The sequence below is a fragment of the Macrobrachium nipponense genome, chromosome 8 (assembly GCF_015104395.2).
Source record: "Macrobrachium nipponense isolate FS-2020 chromosome 8, ASM1510439v2, whole genome shotgun sequence".
Taxonomy (NCBI): domain Eukaryota; kingdom Metazoa; phylum Arthropoda; class Malacostraca; order Decapoda; family Palaemonidae; genus Macrobrachium; species Macrobrachium nipponense.
In genome coordinates, this window is record NC_087203.1 from 82,824,904 (window position 1) to 82,837,609 (window position 12,706).

General features: G+C 30.2%; 1 protein-coding gene across 2 annotated transcripts in view; it reads right to left on the minus strand.

Moving 5' to 3' along the window:
* Window positions 1-12,111, minus strand: part of LOC135222889 (lachesin-like) — a 599,243-nt gene extending 587,132 nt beyond the window's left edge. For both annotated transcript variants that reach the window (XM_064261258.1, XM_064261259.1), the window contains exon 1: window positions 11,428-12,111. The gene's annotated coding sequence lies outside the window, so the exon portion shown is untranslated. The remainder of the gene's footprint in view (window positions 1-11,427) is intronic.
* Between the last annotated feature and the right edge of the window lie 595 nt (window positions 12,112-12,706).

The window sequence follows — 12,706 nt, forward strand, 5'->3', positions numbered from 1 at the left end:
TATTTGTTTAGAATTTCAGCCAACTGACATAATCATGGTAAAATACGTAATCGATGTAGGCAATCACGTTTTTCACTTCATGTCTATTTTATGCTACAATAAAGTAACCAATAATGACAAAATATACCTACAAATATTATAATAACTCAATAATATCTGCATGGAATAAAATGATTCTACTGACTCAGTGTTCAAGCTCTAAAACAGGAGTTACAGTTCCCGGAGTGTCTAATCTTGTGAGATATATGCTGTATATATATATATATATATATATATATATATATATATATATATATATATATATATATATATATATATATATATTATACACACACACACACACTTATATATATATATATATATATATATATATATATATATAATATACACGCACATATAACAAGGACTCAAATTCTTCTGCTCCTTGGTCTAAAGTAAGAAAGACATGATGAAATCTTCTCTAATATGCCTTATTTTTTTTATGAAAGAAACTGGACCTACAGGTATTTTGCGTTTGGTGGGAATCTCTTGTTGAATATTTAAACGAAAATATTACCATTATTGGTACTAACAACATGGGCTTAATACCAGCTTCTCAAAGAGGAACTGTAAAGCAATAAATTATATAATTCTTTTAATCGTTACCTCAAATTTTATAATCAAAATTATAATAGAGCTAACAGTAAACTTTCAACGATAAGTAGCTCCGCAATTTGTTAAAATTCATAAGGAAACTTCACATATTTTGTAACGTAACTTTAGCTTTAGAGAATGTGTTCTGAAATAATAAGAGTAAAGTATTATTTTCTAGAGCAGAAGGTTCATACTGGATTCGGAAGTTAGTTTGAATGAGGCAATCCATATCATTTTTCTGTTAGGATACGGTATAATGTTGCATCATAATAATAACAATAAATATATTCATCATCATAATCACAGGTATCGTTGTTATTTAATAAAGGTAAACTGATAATAATGATACTGTGATCGTAACAGTAATAGCAACATATAATAAGAAACATAATCAAATTTTTGATTAAATTAAATGAACCAAATTATGTAGAAAAAATATGAAATCAATAAAATTTTCCACATTAAATGACTGACTGCGATATTACCATTGAAAGTCATTGCCGTTATTACGCTCCGCGGAAGAGGGCTATACGGGGTAGACGACAATTGTCGCTGAACATATGAGCTGCATTATTCCAGTGAAACGGTTTTATTTTCAACCCAAGAATAATATTTTGGTTAAAAGTACGTTTTCTAAGTAAACTGCATTTATAATTCAGTGAAAACGTAAATAATAACTGTCCGTTATTAACTACATATGTCATGATGCTCGCTTTACAAAGTCGGGGACAAGTTTCGATGTCATAGCGATCGGAGTGCTGTGAATACACGTTTTCCACAAACACCCATAGTCTTACAGTGTGTTGGCATAAGAATTCCTAGTAGCTAGTCAAGTAGCAACTTCAATGAGGAAAAAAGTTCTAGATTACGTAAGTGATTAAAAGTTAGCCAACAATGATCATTTTTAAACAATAATAAATCCCTTTCACTTCAAAGTGCCGTAACCAAAAGTCTGATTATGTATAAATTTTAAATATTAAATCTATTTCGACAGTTTAAACATAAATTATTACTCCTCCATCTTATCCTAACTAGTTTCATGTTCAAAGAACAGCTATATCTCCTCTAATTTTATACCGGTTAAACCACTAGTCTATATTCCATGATTTGCCATCGGATATGAACGCTAAACACTAACTTTTTGTCCTTTAATAGTAATTAATCGCACACTAATTAATCAAGGACTTCTAAAACCTATGACTACGGTAACGTTACATATCTGAATACCTTCCCTCAAAAACAAAACTTACTCTAATCAAGATAACCTAAGGGCCAAATTCACTTAGAAACACAATACTTCTTTCATTGACGCATGTTTAATGGCTTATCAAACTAATAATGTATATAAAGATAAAAACTATGGTAAGGAAATCAACACAAAATATCATAACAGTTAAAAACGAAACAGCAATAAAAACAACAACAATAACAACATTAATAATAATATAATAATATTAGTAAAATATACTCCGAAATAATCTGCTGGAATGTCTACGGGGTTACCCCGCCATTTCTCATTATCCTTCACTTTTACAGAGAATAAACATGCTGTATAAACGCTGTTTATAGTCGCCAAAATATGAACATTGGACAGTTATTGACCCATATTAGCGTGCAAGAGAAGCAAGTCATAATAAAGATTAAGAACACTCAGTAAAACATCAATTTGCACGATGCAGCCACCCTTTTTAACAAATAATAATAATAATAATAATAATAATAATAATAATAATAATAATAATAATAATAATAATAATAATAATAATAAAGATAAAAGTCACCGGACTAACAGTCATAATGCAAGGATCCTTTGAAGATAATAATAGGAGGTATCTTTATCAGCAAAATCGTTCATAAGCAAGAAGAAAATAGATACATAAATTTCACCTGCTGGCCTCTTTCTCCTGTTATCAATATTGAAACGTCAATGTTCGCAGACGTTTATCAATAATAACATTAATAATTCAAACCATAATGCATTATTAAAAGAGTAATCATCCCGCTATAATTACAATACTGAACATTATCATATTTTTTCCTTCTGAAATACAAGAGGAAATAACCTGAAGGCGTCAAAAGATATCACTCGTGATAATTGCCTCCAGCTACTTAACAGTAATTATTTAAAAGGTAACACATGCAGTTTCTGTTCGGCATCTTTAGTTAGGTAAGTGGACGAAGCCGTGCGTAATATATATATATATATATATATATATATATATATATTATATATATATATATATAATATATATATATATTACATACCCAGTTTTATATTAAAAACACACGCACACAAACACATAAAAAATTGGGAACCAGCTGGGAAGGATATATATATATATATATATATATATATATATATATATATATATATAAATATATATATATATATATATATATATACACGAGTTTGTATGTTGTATGTTTACAACCCAGTATCTAACTTTCGGTTCTTTGCAGGTCTTGTGATATAAAGCTACTAGCCTTAAAGCATTTTTCTTCCTGGCGTTTATCCAAAGGTAACTGACTACCAGGTACCTAATTCACTGCTCAGGTCAACAGAGGCACGACGGCTTTTACAGGGAACAGGGCTTATGTGGATTTCCCGTACTTAAAGATGTGTTTCGGAACTCCTCCATTTGATAGGGCGATGCTGATAACTGCTTGCCATAACAATACACACACATACATATATGTATATATATCCTATGTATGTTTGTATGTATGTGTGTTAAATACAAGTGGCTTTAACATGTAAGTGAATCTGAATAGCAAGGACACTGCTGAAGGTCCAAACGTTATCTTGTGGTGAAGTGTTAATCTTAAAAAAAAAATTCTGTTTTTTTAAGTACTAAAAATAGAGAAAAATAACAAAAATAAATTAACAAAAGATATAAGAGGTTTGCAAGTAAAATACAGGATTACACACACAAAAGTATAAAACATCCAAGAACACTCCCAACACCTCAAAGAAAAGTTGGAAGCGTTTTAATTAAACAGTGACTTTAAATTTTTAACATAAACGATTTATCAAAGTTATTTTTCATGAAAAGATTACCTAAACTAATCTTACAAGATCTAAGGTAGACGAGCTAGTATTCACGAGATGGCACAGTTTTTAAGACTAACAAAATTTCTTTTTTCAAAGAATACCACAGGAGGGAAACCTTTGTTGATAATGGAACTTTTATCTCAGAAAACGTACTATTTTTGGAGGGGCAAAAAGTATAACATCCTTAATACCATGATCATTATGAGAGCCGCAGTATAATATTTCTCAGGAAACACAAGAACAAATTGGACAACCAACATGTGGATGATACTTTTCTATATCTACGAATGAACAGTCGACAAAAGCGTTTCTAGACTTACGATGTGAATCGTCATAAAATTGATGTTACCACTGAATTGCAAAACACCAGCGAGTTACCAGTTTTGGGGTATGTTAACATTCGAACAGATCATTCATTTCAACTCATCTGTCAAAGACAGAAAAAAATTACAGAACAAGTAACTTTTTCCTTTTTGCGACATTTAGACTAAATGGTAATTATGATTTACTCTATGATGTCATAATAAATTTAAATGAATTTTACAATTACAATAGTTTGATAAGAAAGCTGTTTTTCAATAAAAACAATTCATAAATATTGTATAATTATACGCTGCCTCCAAACATTTTGGGAACATACATTAAGAAATTCCACTCTAAGATGTCCTTTTTTCAGTAAAAGCAAATAAATCCCATTGAAAATACTTATCCATGTTATTAGTAAAAATCGACCTTCTATGCATATTCTGCTTTATTGAAAAACCTAAAACTATAAAATAGAAACAAATATCAGTAAAGCTTATGAATTCTTGAGTTCATGACCGTATACAAAAGTCAATTCCCTTTGCGTAAAGCCAGTGCTCATTAATTCCCTCCTCTAAAACACTTTTTCCAGATTATAGGATTATGAAGGTTAGTACTATAACTGGCATGAAGCACAATGAATTATCATTACAAGCTTTTGTGGGTGTTCTAGCCCTTCCAAGTATCTTGAAGATTTTTTGCTAATTTGACTAATACTTCAGTAACAAATTTGATCTTTTTATATAAGGAGTTTTTAAACTAACCATATCAATAAGGTTGTTCTCAGTGAAACAATGAAATTTAGGACAACCTGAGATTAAAACAGAATATGATCGGAAGCTGCACGGAATTTGGATTAAAATCGTGCATTAGCATTCAGTTAAAAGAAAAAAAATTCATTATAATAGTTCTTTTAAGTGAAGAACTTTAAACTTTAGGCAGCAATCAGTATTAAGTAAGAAAAATATATTAACAATCGGTGTTGATTCAAAACGTTATCTTATCAATCAGTTTTGAAAAAAAATCAAAATAATTTTAAATTAATTTCAAAATAAAATTTTACCGTTTGCAATGTGTTTTCACTTCAAAATTAAAATATGGCTTACTTCTGACCCAACTTCAAAAATAAATATAGCTCTGCTTTTACCGTGAAACTTTTGTAGCCAATTAATTCGGACTAATTCACTTTCATCTACGCTCATTCTAACCTGAGAATATATCGCAGAGCAAAGTATCAATTGAAACAGAGATAAGTAGCAAGGAGTTTTGACCGAGAGTTTAATATAGACAATAAGTTTTGAATGAAAAACCTACAGTGGCATCAGTTTTTATTATGTAAGAAAAGTAGTTTCATGTGAAAAAGTTACAGTACCAATCAACTTTCTATGGGAATCCACACTAACCAAGTAGTATCATTTGACCGATTAAATTGTTTGCACTCACTTTTGACTAAATTTCTTTCCGGACGGGAGGACGGAAGTAATTAGTATTGGCTAAATGAATTAAATAGGAATCAATTGTTCACAGAATATTTTCAGTAACACCCAATTTTGATAAAAAAAAAAATAAAACTTATCATTCAGTCGTGCTGAAAACATGAATATTTTAATACTCAGATTTGACCGAAGACTCAAAATCACTCCGTTATGGCAGAAGATGCATACAGAACGAGTAACTTTGAACTGAAAAAGTCTATAACAAGGCTAAACTTTATAATTAACGGAAAATTTCAATTCACACTTTTATCTAAAATAAAATGAATTGCTCATATCTAACTAATCGATTAACAGAAGCGCTCGTATTCCATTTCTCTTTTAGTAGCCCTCAATCTATGGAAGAAAACTTACTGGAACTTTATAGAATCGTGAAATTTTTACTAAAAAAATTTGAGGAACGATAACTGTTGATTGAAGAAATATACGCTACCACTTAGACTTGGCCGAAAACATTTTTTTTTTTTCCAAAACAAAGAAATCCATAGAATCATTTAAGGTTCATCGGTCACTTTAAACAGGCAAGCAGATTTAACGAAACATAATACAATAGTTCAATTTAATACTGAAAAAAATTAGTACTAAACTTCTGAATGAAATATTTTCAGTATCATTCAGTTTGGAAATAAAAAAAATTATAATAGCAGTTAACTTCAACTGAAAATGGCAGGAAGTGAAGTAAAATTATATTCTTGTGAAATAGACGAAGTCTTTTTGTACTTTTAAATGTTTAAAAATCGAAATTAAACATCACATTTCCCAACATTCTAGTTTTTTCTCCCCTGTCCCTTTCTTTGAAAACATCTCTCTCTCTCTTTAAGAATCTGTTTATAATCTCTTAATACAAGTGGTGTAAATAATAAATATATACATATATTTATGTAATATGTATATAAACACACACACATATGCATATATATACGGGTATACATACATACATATATATATATATATAATACATATAAATTGTATAAACTTCACATATATACACATATACTGTATAAATTTCATATATATATATATATATATATATATATATATATATATATATATATATATATATATATATATATATATATATATATATATAATCAGAAATGTTACCATGTGGGGAGGGTATCACGTTCATTTTACAATATTAAACAACGTAAATAGCATTAAATACGGTTCACTTCATATTGCAATACGAATTTTCCGTTGCGAGTATTCAGTGGAATAATGAATGGAAGATCAGAATACGGTGACAGAGGGTTATAATGAGAGATTACTGCATCTGCCTGTTGCAACAAGGGGTCAGAACCCTGCTTATGTAGTTATTTTGAGCATATTTATTTTAATATATTCTATATAATTACAAAATTATAGTCTGGAAAACTTCCTAAGAATCATTTTGCCCTCTTCATCTACCAGAATGTGACTGTTCTTTGTCTTCTACTATTACTATTGTCAATTATGGGATAAAAGTAAAAACGTAGCTAAATGAAAGTAGAAATGGATGTAAATGAATAATCATAAAATATATATATATACTAACATGCTTACAGCGCAATATTAGTCAGGAAAACTTGTTTTCTTATATCGAGGAAATGACTTTCTTTTCTACTTATTTTCTTCGCTTAATTACAGCACATTTACGGAAATATCAAATGTATTTGGAACTATTTGAAGCTTTTTCTAGAGAATTATTTCCTAGTTATTCATGTTTATTTTTTTGTTTCACAATTACAAATAATGTCAATTTACTTTATATAGAAAAAAGACGGACATGACTGCTGAAATAAATTTCGATAGCTATACGTAAGATGTTATATATATAATATATATATATATATATATATATATATATATATATATATATATATTATATACTATATATATATATATATATATATATATATATATATATATATATGTATGTAATATAATATCATATATATATATGTATATATATAGTTATATATCTATATAATATATATATATATATATATATATATAGATATATATATATATTCGCACATTGTCACATCTCTTATTGAACGATAGCAGAACTCTTTTTTTTATTGTGGATGGTAATTGATTTTTTATTCACTATTGCTGAAAGTTGTGGCATTGTAAAATCAAAGTTGGAAGCAAAGGGTATATATATATATATATATATATATATATATATATATATATATATATATATATATATATATTATATATATATATTTATATATATAATATATCTATGGGATATACATATATATGCTTTCCACAACACATCTGGATACATATATCAATATACTGGTATACTTTACATAAAGTAAATTATATTCCCTTCATGAGATGATACGGATGCATTAGTTTCATATATTGTACTGTGTATAGAAACTATAATACGCATTAGATTTAACGGTTTCCAACGCTTGATAACTATGTTCCAGGTACATATGCACGTTACATACATGGTATGAAGCTCTTTACGAGAATAAAATTAATGTTGAGGATATCGTTTTATACGGCATACTTTACAATAGCCCTTTACTTAATAAGAGTGATATTACCATATTGCATAATTGTCTATAAGGATTAAAATAACAAATACTGCCATATATATTTTCTAATCCTTTATATTTCTATAAAGAGATGCTTGGTTCTTTAAGGTTTAATTTTTTTATAAGATGGAAATTTGATTAGTCTCTTTAGCAAGATAAGATATTTTTTCATCTTCGTCATTATCAAATTGCTCCACGTTCACATATAACTTACTACGTTTCCAAGTTGTATTTTACCTTTACTATTACTGAAGTTTGCATTTTATGAAAAAACAATTATCAAGGATTTGGTAAATATAATTCTAATCATAGATAAAGCCCAAATCAAGTAACAAGCATATGGTTTTGAAGTCTAATTAAAAACATTTATATTAAACACCTATATCGATTATGTATGCATTTAGTAAGAGACCTTTTTATTTAAATTATGTGAAATATGTTTAAAAATTATCAAAACTTTAAATATTAGGAATATGGTTACAGCTTATACTAATTACATTATATATTTTAGTTTTCATTTTCTGATATACGAATACTATATTCTTAGTAAATAATAATAATAAAAATAATAATAATAATAATAATAATAATAATAATAATAATAATAATAATAATAATAATAATAATAATAACAATAATAATAATAATAATAATAATAATAATATGAAGGTAGGAGACCCTCTCTCAAACATGTTTTGTTAAAGAGGATGGCAACATCAGTGGAATTGATTTTATATATGGTCTTTTCAATTCTTCTTATTGATTTCTTCTCATCAAGGCTGATATTTGCTAATAGTTGGCCGATGTTCATATTGTGGTTGAGAAAATGTCTCCTAAAAATATTAGTTTATTGATATGGTAACTAAACGTGGCGTATGGTCGCTATAGAGTTTACAAACTGTAGTATGGACGTTGTCTACGGGCGTAGCGGAATTCCAATAATAATAATAAAATAAAATAATAATAATAATAATAATAATAATAATAATGATAATATTTACAGTTGAGGCCGATGAGATATAATCCATTTTTAAAAAGAATAGCTCCTCGTACACTGAAAAGATTTTGTGAATTATGCTAATCAACTGCAATATCCAAAATATGCACTTTCATTACTGACGTATATTTGGAAATGTTAATCACTTGCAAATATCTTGCCGATGAGAAATATCAGAATTTTACTAAACAGTCAATAATTTTATGAATGAGATACGTTTTGAGGGAGAGCATTTCAAAAGATCATTGGGGATAAATTAATCAATAAACGTATGAGAGTCACGTTTGCTAATATGGAACATAAATATTCAAGGAAGGGGTGGTCAATGTTTACTGTTTTTTTTTTCTTTCTTTTTTTACACACAGCTGTTAGTAATAACGGGCGCGTACACGCGTACACACACACACACACACACACTGTATATACTGTATATATATTATAATATTAATCGAGTTTTAGAAACCTTAATTAGTCTGGCATAGAGGTGCACCGTGCAATCCAAAGGGCAAAGAAACCAAGACTGGTATTTCTATCGACATTCATCACACAAGCATTTTAACTTTTGGATGGCAAATGACATATTCTTTAATAATCAAGTTACCCATACAAAAAGGAAATAGGTCATTCAGTCTTATGATTTTAGCAAACACCGGGTTAACCATTATTTCCTGAATAAAAGAAAGAAAATTTTGTATTTAAAAGAACGTCCGGTAGAAGGAAACGCTTATCGACTACATCGGGACGAAGGGAACAAACGTTTGAGCACAGCGGGTGTAACGACCGGTTGCTGAGTATGTCGGGTGGAAAGAAACTTTTTTTGAGCACATCCGTTCGAACGATGTACCCTTCTGAACACAGTTCAAGTGAAGGACGGCACAACTAGCGGTCCCCGGCCGGTCCAATGGGCCACACCGCCAGCGTTCAAGTCTCCGAAATAGCGCACCGGCGTCTCGGCCGATGTACCCAACAAAACGCCGTCCAATTGAAAACTATCGCTGTATATATACAGCTAAAAAAAAGACATTTGTTTATTTCTATAACTTATCTATAATAGATGAAAAAATAACATTTCTGTAATAAGGCTTGCATTATTTGCATCGTAATAGTTCACAGTTGACGTGTTTCATTAACGGCGGGTTTTGAATACAAATAAATAAATAAATAAATAAATAATTAATTAATTAATTAATTAATTAATAAATAAATAAATAAATAAAAATTATATAAAAATTTTTCATTGCGATTGTTTATAGAATATTTATAGAAAAAAACACTGAAATTCTGCCTGTTGACGTGATATATATTTTATCTTTCACAATTGTGACAATTATCGATATATGACAAAAATAAAGATACTACACGATAAGGCACTAGGACGTTAACTCTCTTACTCGACCGAATGCATATTTCATTAGAATAGACGGAAAGTGCATTAGGTTCAAGGATTCAAATCTATTTCGTCAAAATATATTATCCATAAGGTAATTTTTTCCATCTAAAAATATACTATTTGGGAACAAATATTACTCTAGTTTCTGAAAAAAAACTGCGAAATACTTGATTCAAATTTAACATTAACGATATTTATTATTTTCTTTAATTCTTCTACTATTTTAAGAAATAAACAGAACACTAGGATATTTTAACTGCGCTTCAATGAAGTCTTTTAACCGAACTAAAATAAGTAGAGTTTGCATCTTTTTACTGAAGACATAATATTTAAGTTTTGGAAAATAGTGTGAAAAGAAAATAGAGACTAAAATAAAAATCTCCTAACAATGTCCCAGAATATCTTAACCTCTGACAGTGAGATACCTGTATAATTAAATAATTTTTCTTGCTTGTGGTATGTTGGAAAATTAGAAATAATGCAGTTAATTAGTTTCCGTTCTTTCAACAAGGACTTGAAAATATTCGTGGTATTTTCATCGTTATGGTGATACCATGATGCATGAATTCAAGATATATGAAATATGAATATCAAGTAAACAGAAAATAATACTCCGCTATAGACAAGGATATGAGAAAAAATATTTATGAATTTTGTAGAGAACAGTGAAAATGGTTTTATGAGGTAACGTTATTACCTTTGAGGTGAAATGTCGTTCAAGACTATTTTATTACCGGGATTCAAGTGTCAAGGAAATTTTCTTACTTCCACTAGAGAAGAAAAAAAGCAGTGTTAGGAAAAACAGAACTTTTATTCGGATTCTGAGAAACCAAATAGCATAAACGTGTAATGGTATGATAAACGGTATGGGAAAGAATACGAGAAAACAGCCGGAAAAAGTGGCACTTCTTAAGAGAGAGAGAGAGAGAGAGAGAGAGAGAGAGAGAGAGAGAGAGTGAAAAAGGTAAAATAGTGACTTTCTGAAATGAATGTAAATATCAGGTGTTGCGTGGGAACATTACCTGCCAGTCTGATCTGCAAGACTCTTCGTGCAACACAAAACGTGGCCTGAGAAGTAAATTTACTCGTCCGAACCCATTTCCTGTCGGCTATGAAGTTTAGTTTTCCACCTGCCATGAGGCCTGTCTCCTCTGCTCTTCCTCTCTCTCTCTCTGTGTCTCTCTACCCTTCAGAATACTGGGTTTATCATCTCATATGCATACTCCCTTGGCTTTCATTTTAAAATACAATCGTATATCATTAAAAGAAAAAGAACTCAAAATAATTTCCAGTGCTGTTCACTCAAAAATATGTTTGTTTCTGTTTCACATGCAACTAAAAAAGTGGCATTTTATTCTAGAAAAAATGAGTAATCAACTATCACCTCTTAATTCTATAATCTATGAGAAGTTAAACATGTTTGAATATATCTCTAAGAGGTTCCCTCTTTTTTCTGCGTCTATTATTTTGGCAAAGTGTCGCGACCAGCGAGTCAAAAGCGAGGGGAGTTTTAAGGCCAAGGAGTCGACATGTTTGTACGCCGAGCTCTGAGCGACTACTACCCTCACTCTCTCTCTTTCTCTCTCTACTCGTGGCCGAGGGGAGAGACGGCTAGCTACAGTCGTGTGGTGTACTGGGTAGAGGGGAGAGCCGAGTGAAGGGAGAGAGAAATCCGTGGGGGAGCAATGCGCTTCTGGTCCGGCACTTGTTCGGTCGCGACGCTAACTGTTGTGTTTTGTTGTTGTACGGGAGGCGGTCACTGCGCACCCCCCACCCCCAGCCCCTCATCTTCCCCTTTCCATGACACTCCCCTCCCAATAAAAGTTGCCGGGTTACATACAACTTGCATATTACGGTAAACAATCATGAGATCCTTCTGAACCAAATTCCCACGCTAATGGTTGGAAAGCGTAAGAATTATGAAGGCTGACTATCCAGTCCTGTACAACCTGACCTTCCAAGACAACCGCTGAAAATTAGGAAGGAAACGGTAGCGATCAGTTGCCAACGACTTAATAAGAATGACTTTTACCAGGTTCATTCAGAGATTTATGGGTCTGAGACCATCTCATTTGCATAAGGCTTCGGCAGCTCACATACCAATTGTTATAAAGTGTGAGTACTAATAATAGATCCCTACACATTTGTTTTAATTCTAGTGTAATTATCAGACTTCTCGATTTTATACAATTATTGATAAAATACATTAATAATAAACTTTTGATCTTATGCTCATTCACAGCTAAAGATTATTTCACGCTGCAAACCATCAGAGAACGTATGCATATTGACAAAAACTCT